The sequence below is a fragment of the Acanthochromis polyacanthus genome, chromosome 13 (genome assembly GCF_021347895.1).
Source record: "Acanthochromis polyacanthus isolate Apoly-LR-REF ecotype Palm Island chromosome 13, KAUST_Apoly_ChrSc, whole genome shotgun sequence".
Classification (NCBI taxonomy): domain Eukaryota; kingdom Metazoa; phylum Chordata; class Actinopteri; family Pomacentridae; genus Acanthochromis; species Acanthochromis polyacanthus.
Genome location: NC_067125.1, coordinates 26,161,308 through 26,170,403, shown reverse-complemented (window position 1 = coordinate 26,170,403; position 9,096 = coordinate 26,161,308). Strand labels below are relative to the sequence as shown.

At 49.1% G+C, this 9,096-nt stretch overlaps 2 pseudogenes; both read left to right on the top strand.

The window, feature by feature from the left end:
• The first annotated feature begins 192 nt into the window (after positions 1-192).
• Positions 193-4,811, top strand: LOC127536723 (cytochrome P450 2G1-like; annotated as a pseudogene).
• An 847-nt stretch (positions 4,812-5,658) lies between these two features.
• Positions 5,659-8,736, top strand: LOC127536879 (cytochrome P450 2A10-like; annotated as a pseudogene).
• The last annotated feature ends 360 nt before the right edge of the window (positions 8,737-9,096 follow it).

Genomic DNA, 9,096 nt, shown 5'->3' with positions numbered 1-9,096 from the left:
AACATACAAGTTCTACCAGCTGTTCACAAACAAAAAGCACTAATCAGGTGAGGTTACACAAAAGAAGCCCAGATAATCACATCTCACCTGTGCCCTACTGCAGTTTTCCTGCCAACTCCCTGTTAAATATAAACACCACTATTCAGATATCAGAACAAATCACACACAGAAAGTGAGTCTAAGAGTGGCAAGAATACACCGTGCAGAGAGCAACATGGACGTTTCTTCGACATTAATTTTGGCAGGAATAATCTTAGTGCTGCTGTGGCTGTTCAGTGTGAATAACAGTAGTAAGCATCGTTTGCCTCCAGGACCTCGTGCTCTTCCTTTCATAGGAAACCTTCCACAAATAGACAAAAAAAGCACCTTTTAAAATTTTTGTCAAGGTTGAGTTTGGAAGCAAATGCATTTTGCATGCTTTTTTGTTGTTGTATTATAACATGTACTGTATCCAGTCTTTCTGAATGACACATTTCATTACAAGTTGATTTTAACACAAAAATAATTACATTCACATTGCAAATGTCCTTTTTAGTTCAGTGAAACCTATGGGCCTGTGGTGACTCTGTACATGGGTCGGCGACGGACAGTTGTTCTAGTTGGATATGATGCAGTGAAAGAGGCCTTGGTGGACCAAGCAGATGATTTCACAGGGAGAGAACCACTGCCATTTCTGTTTAAAGTTACGAGGGGCTACGGTAATGCAAGACACTTTAAATCTGCCACCTCTGTCGAGGCATTCACAATTTTGTCATATCTCTGTATCTGCATAGCTTCTTTTGCATGACTTAGTATCGACAAGAAAACATTTCCTGTTGGCAGGGTTGGGGATCAGTAATGGTGAACGCTGGAAACAGCTGAGACGTTTCTGTCACGGACTGAGCAGGGGGACCCGAGCAGAAAACCACACTACCAGGGCTGGCTGAATGCAAGTGGTTTATTGTAGGGAGTGAAAATGGTGGCTAGGTGGGGGAAAACCAGGGTGTAGGAGCGGGGGGTTCCAGGCAGGAGAAACTGGTGAAGGTTTGTCGGCGGGGGGTTCCAGGCAGGAGTGGGGGTCCAGGCAGGAGTGGAGGTCCAGGCAGGAGAAACTGGTGAAGGTTTGTCGGGGAGAGCCGGAGGGGAAGGAGGACGGCGTGGGATCCCGGACAGCTGAACTGGGGGAGGCAGGAGAAAACAGGGTCAGAAGTTGGCAGAAACTCAATACACAGATTGTGAAGGTGGCTAGAGAGCAAACCGAACTGCGTGGTTCTTGTTTAACGCTCTGGCAGGGAGTGGAAGGCTGAGCCGGTCTTTATTGCAGAGGTGAGTCCTTAGTGAATGATCATCAGCTGTCCGGGAGCTGTGCAGGTAGTTGATTACCTGAGTGGAGTCAGCTTGAGGAGCTAGACTCCACTCAGGCACCGAGCTGTAGGGGAGAGACAGGGCAGAGGAGCGGATGGGAGACAACCAAACAGACAGGACAGAGGAGCGGAACCGTGACAGTACCCCCCCTCAACGGGCGCCTCCCGGCGCCCCATGGACCCAACCAAACCAACCGGGGCAACCAAGGAGCAGACAGAAACACGCACACAGACACAGGGACCAGACGGAACAGAAGGAACCAAAAGGACAGGAAGGGCAGAAAACAAGGGGAACAGACAGGAGGGAAGGACGGGAGGGAGAGAAATGGGAGAGGAACTGAGCTGAGGGCTGGACAGGCCGGGGACGGACAGGGCGGAGGGTCCGCTCCGGAGGACGGACCGTAGGCTGGACAGGCCGGGGACGGACAGGGCGGAGGGTCCGCTCCGGAGGACGGACCGTAGGCTGGACAGGCCGGGGACGGACAGGGCGGAGGGTCCGCTCCGGAGGACGGACCGTAGGCTGGACAGGCCGGGGACGGACAGGGCGGAGGGTCCGCTCCGGAGGACGGACCGTAGGCTGGACAGGCCGGGGACGGACAGGGCGGAGGGTCCGCTCCGGAGGACGGACCGTAGGCTGGACAGGCCGGGGACGGATAGGGCGGAGGGTCCGCTCCAGAGGACGGACCGTAGGTCGGACTGGCTGGGGATGAGTGGGCCGGTGAGTCCGTTCCGGTAGGCGGAGGGTCCGTTCCGGCGGGCGGACCGTAGGTCGGACTGGCTGGGGATGAGTGGGCCGGTGAGTCCGTTCCGGTAGGCGGAGGGTCCGTTCCGGCGGGCGGACCGTAGGTCGGACTGGCTGGGGATTAGTGGGCCGGTCAGTCCGTTCCGGTAGGCGGAGGGTCCGTTCCGGCGGGCGGACCGTAGGTCGGACTGGCTGGGGATTAGTGGGCCGGAGGGACCGCTCCGGGGGACGGCCCGAAGGCGGGACAGGCCGAGACCGGACCGGGGGGAGGGCCCGCTTCAGAGGGTGGCCTGGAGGTCGGACGGGCCAGGACTTGACAGACAGGGTGGATCGTTCAGGGGAACGGCCCGGGGGCGGTAAAGCCAGTATAGGCTGCTCCAGAGGACGGTCCTGGGGATTGACAGACAGGCGGGGCCGCTCCGGCGGCGGAGCCGGGTCCGGTGGGTCCTCCGGGGGCGGAGCCGGAGGGAAGGCCTTAAGCCTTTCGCAGGCAGCCGAAGCCCTGGGGGCCGGAGGCGGTGCGTCGACCACCGCGGGAACTGGAGGCGGTGCGTCGACCACCGCGGGAACTGGAGGCGGTGCGTCGACCACCGCGGGAACTGGAGGCGGTGCGTCGACCACCGCGGGAACTGGAGGCGGTGCGTCGACCACCGCGGGAACTGGAGGCGGTGCGTCGACCACCGCGGGAACTGGAGGCGAGTGGCTGCCATGGGGAAGTGTGACGGGGCTGTCCAGGAACTGCTGAATGTAGTCGGGTAGGTAATTAATCAGACCAGGTCGCTGAACCGCCAGTCGAAGGCCCTGGACCACAGTCTCCTCCCTGGGATCTTTCCTCCACTCATGTAGAACACGTAATGCATAAAAGTATATGCTGTTCTCCAAACAGGAGAAGAGAACTACAAGGGAGGAGCCCTGGGTCCAGGGCAGGGAGTCAGGGTCCTCAGTTGGTGGAGCAGAGGTCGGGGTCCGGTTCTGGGGAGCAGAGGTCGGGGTCCGGTTCTGGGGAGCAGAGGTCAAAAAGATGGCTCCCGTGTGGACTGGAGACGGAGGGCCGGAGTGCGGTCTCGCTGAGGCAGAACCCTGGGAACCATGGTGCCTCTTAGAAGGCAGTTTTATTGCCCAACGGGTTCCCCAGAAGGGAGAGGATGTGTCATAACCTGCCATGGGAACTGTAGGATCCGGAGATGAGGTGAGGGGCAGAGCAGAAGGAATCCGGTTGCAGGGTTGGCAGCGACTGTGAGAGGAGAAGGTTGGTCCAAACCCTGGTAGTGCTTTCCGGGTCCGTTTGTGGCCAGAGCGTTCTGTCACGGACTGAGCAGGGGGACCCGAGCAGAAAACCACACTACCAGGGCTGGCTGAATGCAAGTGGTTTATTGTAGGGAGTGAAAATGGTGGCTAGGTGGGGGAAAACCAGGGTGTAGGAGTGGGGGGTTCCAGGCAGGAGTGGGGGTCCAGGCAGGAGAGGGGGTCCAGGCAGGAGAGGGGGTCCAGGCAGGAGAGGGGGTCCAGGCAGGAGAAACTGGTGAAGGTTCGTCGGCGGGGGGTTCCAGGCAGGAGTGGGGGTCCAGGCAGGAGTGGAGGTCCAGGCAGGAGAAACTGGTGAAGGTTTGTCGGGGAGAGCCGGAGGGGAAGGAGGACGGCGTGGGATCCCGGACAGCTGAACTGGGGGAGGCAGGAGAAAACAGGGTCAGAAGTTGGCAGAAACTCAATACACAGATTGTGAAGGTGGCTAGAGAGCAAACCGAACTGCGTGGTTCTTGTTTAACGCTCTGGCAGGGAGTGGAAGGCTGAGCCGGTCTTTATTGCAGAGGTGAGTCCTTAGTGAATGATCATCAGCTGTCCGGGAGCTGTGCAGGTAGTTGATTACCTGAGTGGAGTCAGCTTGAGGAGCTAGACTCCACTCAGGCACCGAGCTGTAGGGGAGAGACAGGGCAGAGGAGCGGATGGGAGACAACCAGGGCAGAGGAGAGGATGGGAGACAACCAGACAAACAGACAGACAGGACAGAGGAGCGGACGGGAGACAACCAGACCGAGACAGGGCAGAGGAGAGGATGGGAGACAACCAAACAGACAGGACAGAGGAGCGGAACCGTGACAGTTTCACACTAACAACCCTAAGAGACTTTGGGATGGGGCTCAAGGGGATGGAGGAGTGGATCCAAGGAGAGAGCAAACACCTGGAGGCTCATATTCGTTCATTGAAAGGTGTATTTTCAGCTGCTTTAAAGGCACAGGAATATTGCAAACTCATCTGTCCAGCTAAGTTTGCTTTGTGCAGCCTTTAATCACATCTATCTTCAGCCTTAAAAATCTGTATTTCTGCACAAGACAGAGGCCTGAATATGGACAGCCAAACATAACACAGAATATATGAAGCAAACATGCAGATGATGCATCAAATATTAGTCCACAACTGAAAGCTGTGTGGATTGGTCAGTGCACTTTAGTCTTGCTTATGTTAAACTCTTTAACCCTGATCTCTTTTTGAGTTCGTGCAAAGCAAACATATAATGTTGTGTAACTTGTTATAACACTAAAGCTACATTTATGACCTTGATTACCTAAGACCCCAAACAAGACCTTCAAAACAGCATTTTCATTGGAATTGTGTGTGGTAAATTGTTTCAGTAGAGGGGAACATTGTGTCAATGTGAACTTAAATAATATGGTCACTGCATAATTTGCATTTAATATTCTTGATTGCAATAGAAGTTAATAATTGAAGAAAGGTGTCACACTCCTCCGGTGCCAGCCCTCTGATCTGGCTGATTGTGCTCAGCTGAGGAAGAACAGCTGAACTCTATGTACAATCACTGCAGCATTTAAGCTGGCCTCTCTGCACGACACTCTGCCGGTTCATTGCTCCATATCCCACCATCCATGTTATGATGCACTCAGCTGTCCCCTGCACTCCGGTCACCACCTCTTGCACACTGCTTCCCGTTGGACTTATTATCTGTTTCCCTGCACTTGCCACGTCTCTCCCTCTGCTCCCTCCATTCTGCCAGCTTCTGCCTTCCTCCCATGGACACATTTGAGTCTCCTCTCCCCTGTTAGTTTAGTTTTGTTTAGTCCTCATTTCGGCCATCTGGCCCGCCCTTGGTGTAGTTTATTTAGTTTAGCCCCCTGTTCTGTTTAGTGCCTGTGCCTCCCGTATGGAGAACTTTGTGTTTCGTTCCTTTATTAGAACCTTATTCATTTATCCACCTGCCTGTCTATTGCCTGGTGCTTGGGTTCACCCGCCCTGTTGTATGACAAAAGGTTTGATGTTGTAAAAGTTGCCACAGAGAGACCAACAGTGTAGTCAGCAGGTATCTGAGCAAACACACAGGTTACTTTGTACCAGTTCCATATGAGGTCAAGCACTGTTGTGTAAAGCTAAAAATAATTCATTAACGGCAGGTTCAAACTTGCACTTCTCTGAAACTAGTTACAGCAGGGAACTGGTGAGAAGCTTGGAGGTTTGGAGATACAAAAAACAAAACAAAACTCAATGTCATCTTTGAAGCTGAAACTAACAAGCAAAGTTTGAACATTGTGCTATGTTTTCTTTGTTTCCTCCAGGTGAACCTTTGACCCCACATTCTTGTTGAGCTGCACAGTGTCCAATGTGATCTGCTGCCTTGTTTGGCGAACGCTTTGATTACAAAGACAAGCAGTTCCTGTGCCTCCTTAACATCATATCTGTTATTTTAAGGTTCAATAGTAGCACTATGGGTCAGATAAGTGGAGGTGGGAACCAATCAGACAGGTCAACAGTTCTCCAAATACAAATGTTTCTTTACTCTTACAACATGTGCCTCCTACCTACAGTTGTACAACATCTTTCCCTGGTTCATGGAGTGTCTTCCCAGCCCACAGCACACTGTTTTCACCCAAATTGAAGAGGTGAGAGCTTTTATCGAGAAGAAGATCCAAGAACACAAAGACACTGGACCCCAACTCCCCAAGAGACTACATCGACTGCTTCCTCATTCGAATGAACCAGGTTGAAAAGAACTTAAAGCTTTTACATATGGGATTTCAAACATTTCCTGAGCTGCAAACAACTATTTTTTAGTGTAAATATCCATCCATTATCTACACACCACTTAATCCTCATTCTACATATCCTAGCTGACTTAGGACAAAGGCAGGATACACCCAGAACATGTTGCCAGTCTATTGCAGGGCTACATATACAGACAGAAATCGCACTCGCATTCACACCTACAGACAGTTTAGTTACCAATTCACCTGAGCATGTTTTTGGACTGGGGGAGAAAGCTGGAGTACCTGGAGAAAACCCACGCATGCACAGGGAGACTGTGCAAACTCCATACAGAAAGATCCTGAGAAGGCCAGGATGCAAACCAGGTGCTGACCACTAAGCCACTGTGCAGCCCTAGTGTAAATATACAGAGGAATAATATCCTTCACAGAGAATAAAGTCACGTTCTCTCTGTGTGTGTGCTATAGTCCATAGTCTTTGTTGTATGTTTTGGTAACCAGTCTGGGCATGCATGCTTGTTAGTGCATGTGCATCCCTCCCTTTGAAACTGTGAATCCCAAAACACACTAACAAAACGACCTAACTTTCAACCAAAGGATATTCACTTTGATTTTATCTAAGCCATTTAAATAATCCTTTAATATTACTTCAAGCAATAAGATTTGTTCTCCTTGTGTATGATGGATCTTAAACAGTTATTTCTGGACTAAACCTTAAAATTCTAGTCAAACACTAAGAACACAATAACTGATGATTGTCTGTCACCTGAAGTGTACTTCAGTATTTACAATTCTGGTTCTGTGGCGTTTCTTTTCAGCCTTAATATCTCTTGTTTCAGGAAAAGGACAATCCCTCAACTGAGTTAGTTTACGACAACTTGGTCTCTACAGTATTCAATCTGTTCTTGGCAGGAACAGAAATGACCAGCACCACCATCAGATATGCTCTCAGCGTGATGATCAAACACCCTGAAATACAGGGTAAATCCTCTAACTGAAGACGGATACCTCATTGTCCCATCTCTAAATATATAGCTTGGAAAATCCAAACTGAATCTCTATGTAATCTCCTATCTCCATGTTAGGAGATACAGGAGAATCAGTTTGGCATTGGGCGAACTGAATCGCGTTTACCTCCCGGGAAAGTTTGGTAGGACCAATCATAGCACGGGAGGCGGGAGTTAATGCTGCGTCATCTTCAGCGCCTGGATTACCCATAAAACACCTGCGCACCTCCCGTAACCAAACACAAACATTAGTTATTCCTAACACCGCTAATTGTTCGGAAGGAGTCTTTTGTTGCGTAGCCTTTTCAAAAATAAGTGTTGAACTTGAGAGTACCCCATGTATTCGCAGATTTTTGTGACAAAAACGGCAGTAATCATTCACCGCGACACTTTCTCGGCTGCATGCCATTGTTGTTTGGACTACATGGACTTCAAGGTCAATTTGTTTGTGCGTCACATCCGTGTTACGCTGATTGGTTCTTTCTCGTTCAAGCTGCATTTGTTAGCCCCTCCTTTTTGAAATCATCTATCATCACAATGCCAGACTGCCTTTATTTGTATTTATATTAATACATAAAGTCAGTCTGGATTTTCCAGGCAATTAAATGTATATATTAATGACTAATAACATTCCTAGCAGTATTTCAGGGTGGTAATACGTTTCGTATTGTCTTGTCCAGAGAAAATGCAAAAGGAGATTGGCACTGTGATTGGGCAAAATCGTTGTCCTAACATGGAATACAGGAAGTCCCTCCCCTTTACAGATGCCGTTATCCACGAGGTGCAGTGTTTTCTGGACATTGTCCCCTTCAGCCTCCCTCACTATGCCCTAAAGGACATCTCCTTTAGAGGGTATACAATCTCAAAGGTATTCTGAATTATAAGATATCATATTATTAGAAAGTTGACATGAACAGTATGTCTTGTCTCAACAGGGCACTATGATTATTCCGTTGTGTGCTGAAAGAGGAAAAGCGATGGGCATCTCCCTGGTCCTTTAAACCCGAGCACTTCCTGGACCAGAATGGCAATTTCAAGAAAAAATCCTGCATTCCTCCCATTTGCTGCAGGTAAAACAGTCCTCAGTTTGCTGATAAATCACCACTTATCATCCGTATTTTGTTCCATCTATCTCACCTACTGCAGTTACAATGTTTTTTTTGTTTATTATCATACGCTGCATTTTTTTGATTGTGTCTCCTCACAGGGAAGCGAGCTTGTGTTGGCGAGGCTCTGGCTCGTATGGAGCTTTTTCTCTTTTGGTATCGTTGCTGCAGCATTTCACCTTTTCCTGCTCTGAAGGCCCCGACAGCATAAACCTTGTTCCAGAGTACAGCGGCTTTGCCAATGTGCCTCGGAGGTCTGACATCATCGCCACACCACGGTGAAAAGAGAAGCTCCACTCAGACAATCTGACCAAAAGGGATTTCTTGACTACATACACTGCACATTATTGTGATGCAGGAATGTTGACTGGAGAGCTGATATTTGTTTTATTTTACTGATACTGTGCTCGAGACCATCAGATGGACAGCTTGCTTTTGACATATTTTGAATCCTTTCAAAGTTTGGTTTTACGACATGTATTTTTAAAGCTATTCGCATCAGTTGATGGTGCCTGTATTGGTTGGAAATATTCTTTCTTATGCAATTGAAATAAAGATATTTACCTACAACTGCATAATTTATTTAGGAAAATAAAGGTCTGGTCATTTTCAAACACTAAGTCCATTGCTTTCTTGTGCATAAAGGTTCTTTAAAAGTTAGATCTAGTTAGATATAAGTTAGTATCTTAATTTATATAATTCAGTTTGATATTGGCAGTGTAAACCAGCGTATAATGCTTCCTTCAGAACAATGTCAAGTGTCTTTTAAAATATATATTCTTTTAAAATCAACATAATGTGAACACAAATGAGCAAATTTCAGCGGTAAATAAATCATAATTGATGAGGGTTTTCTTATAACTCTGACAGTTAAATCTTGGGGGGGAAATCTAATCCTCTTTGAGC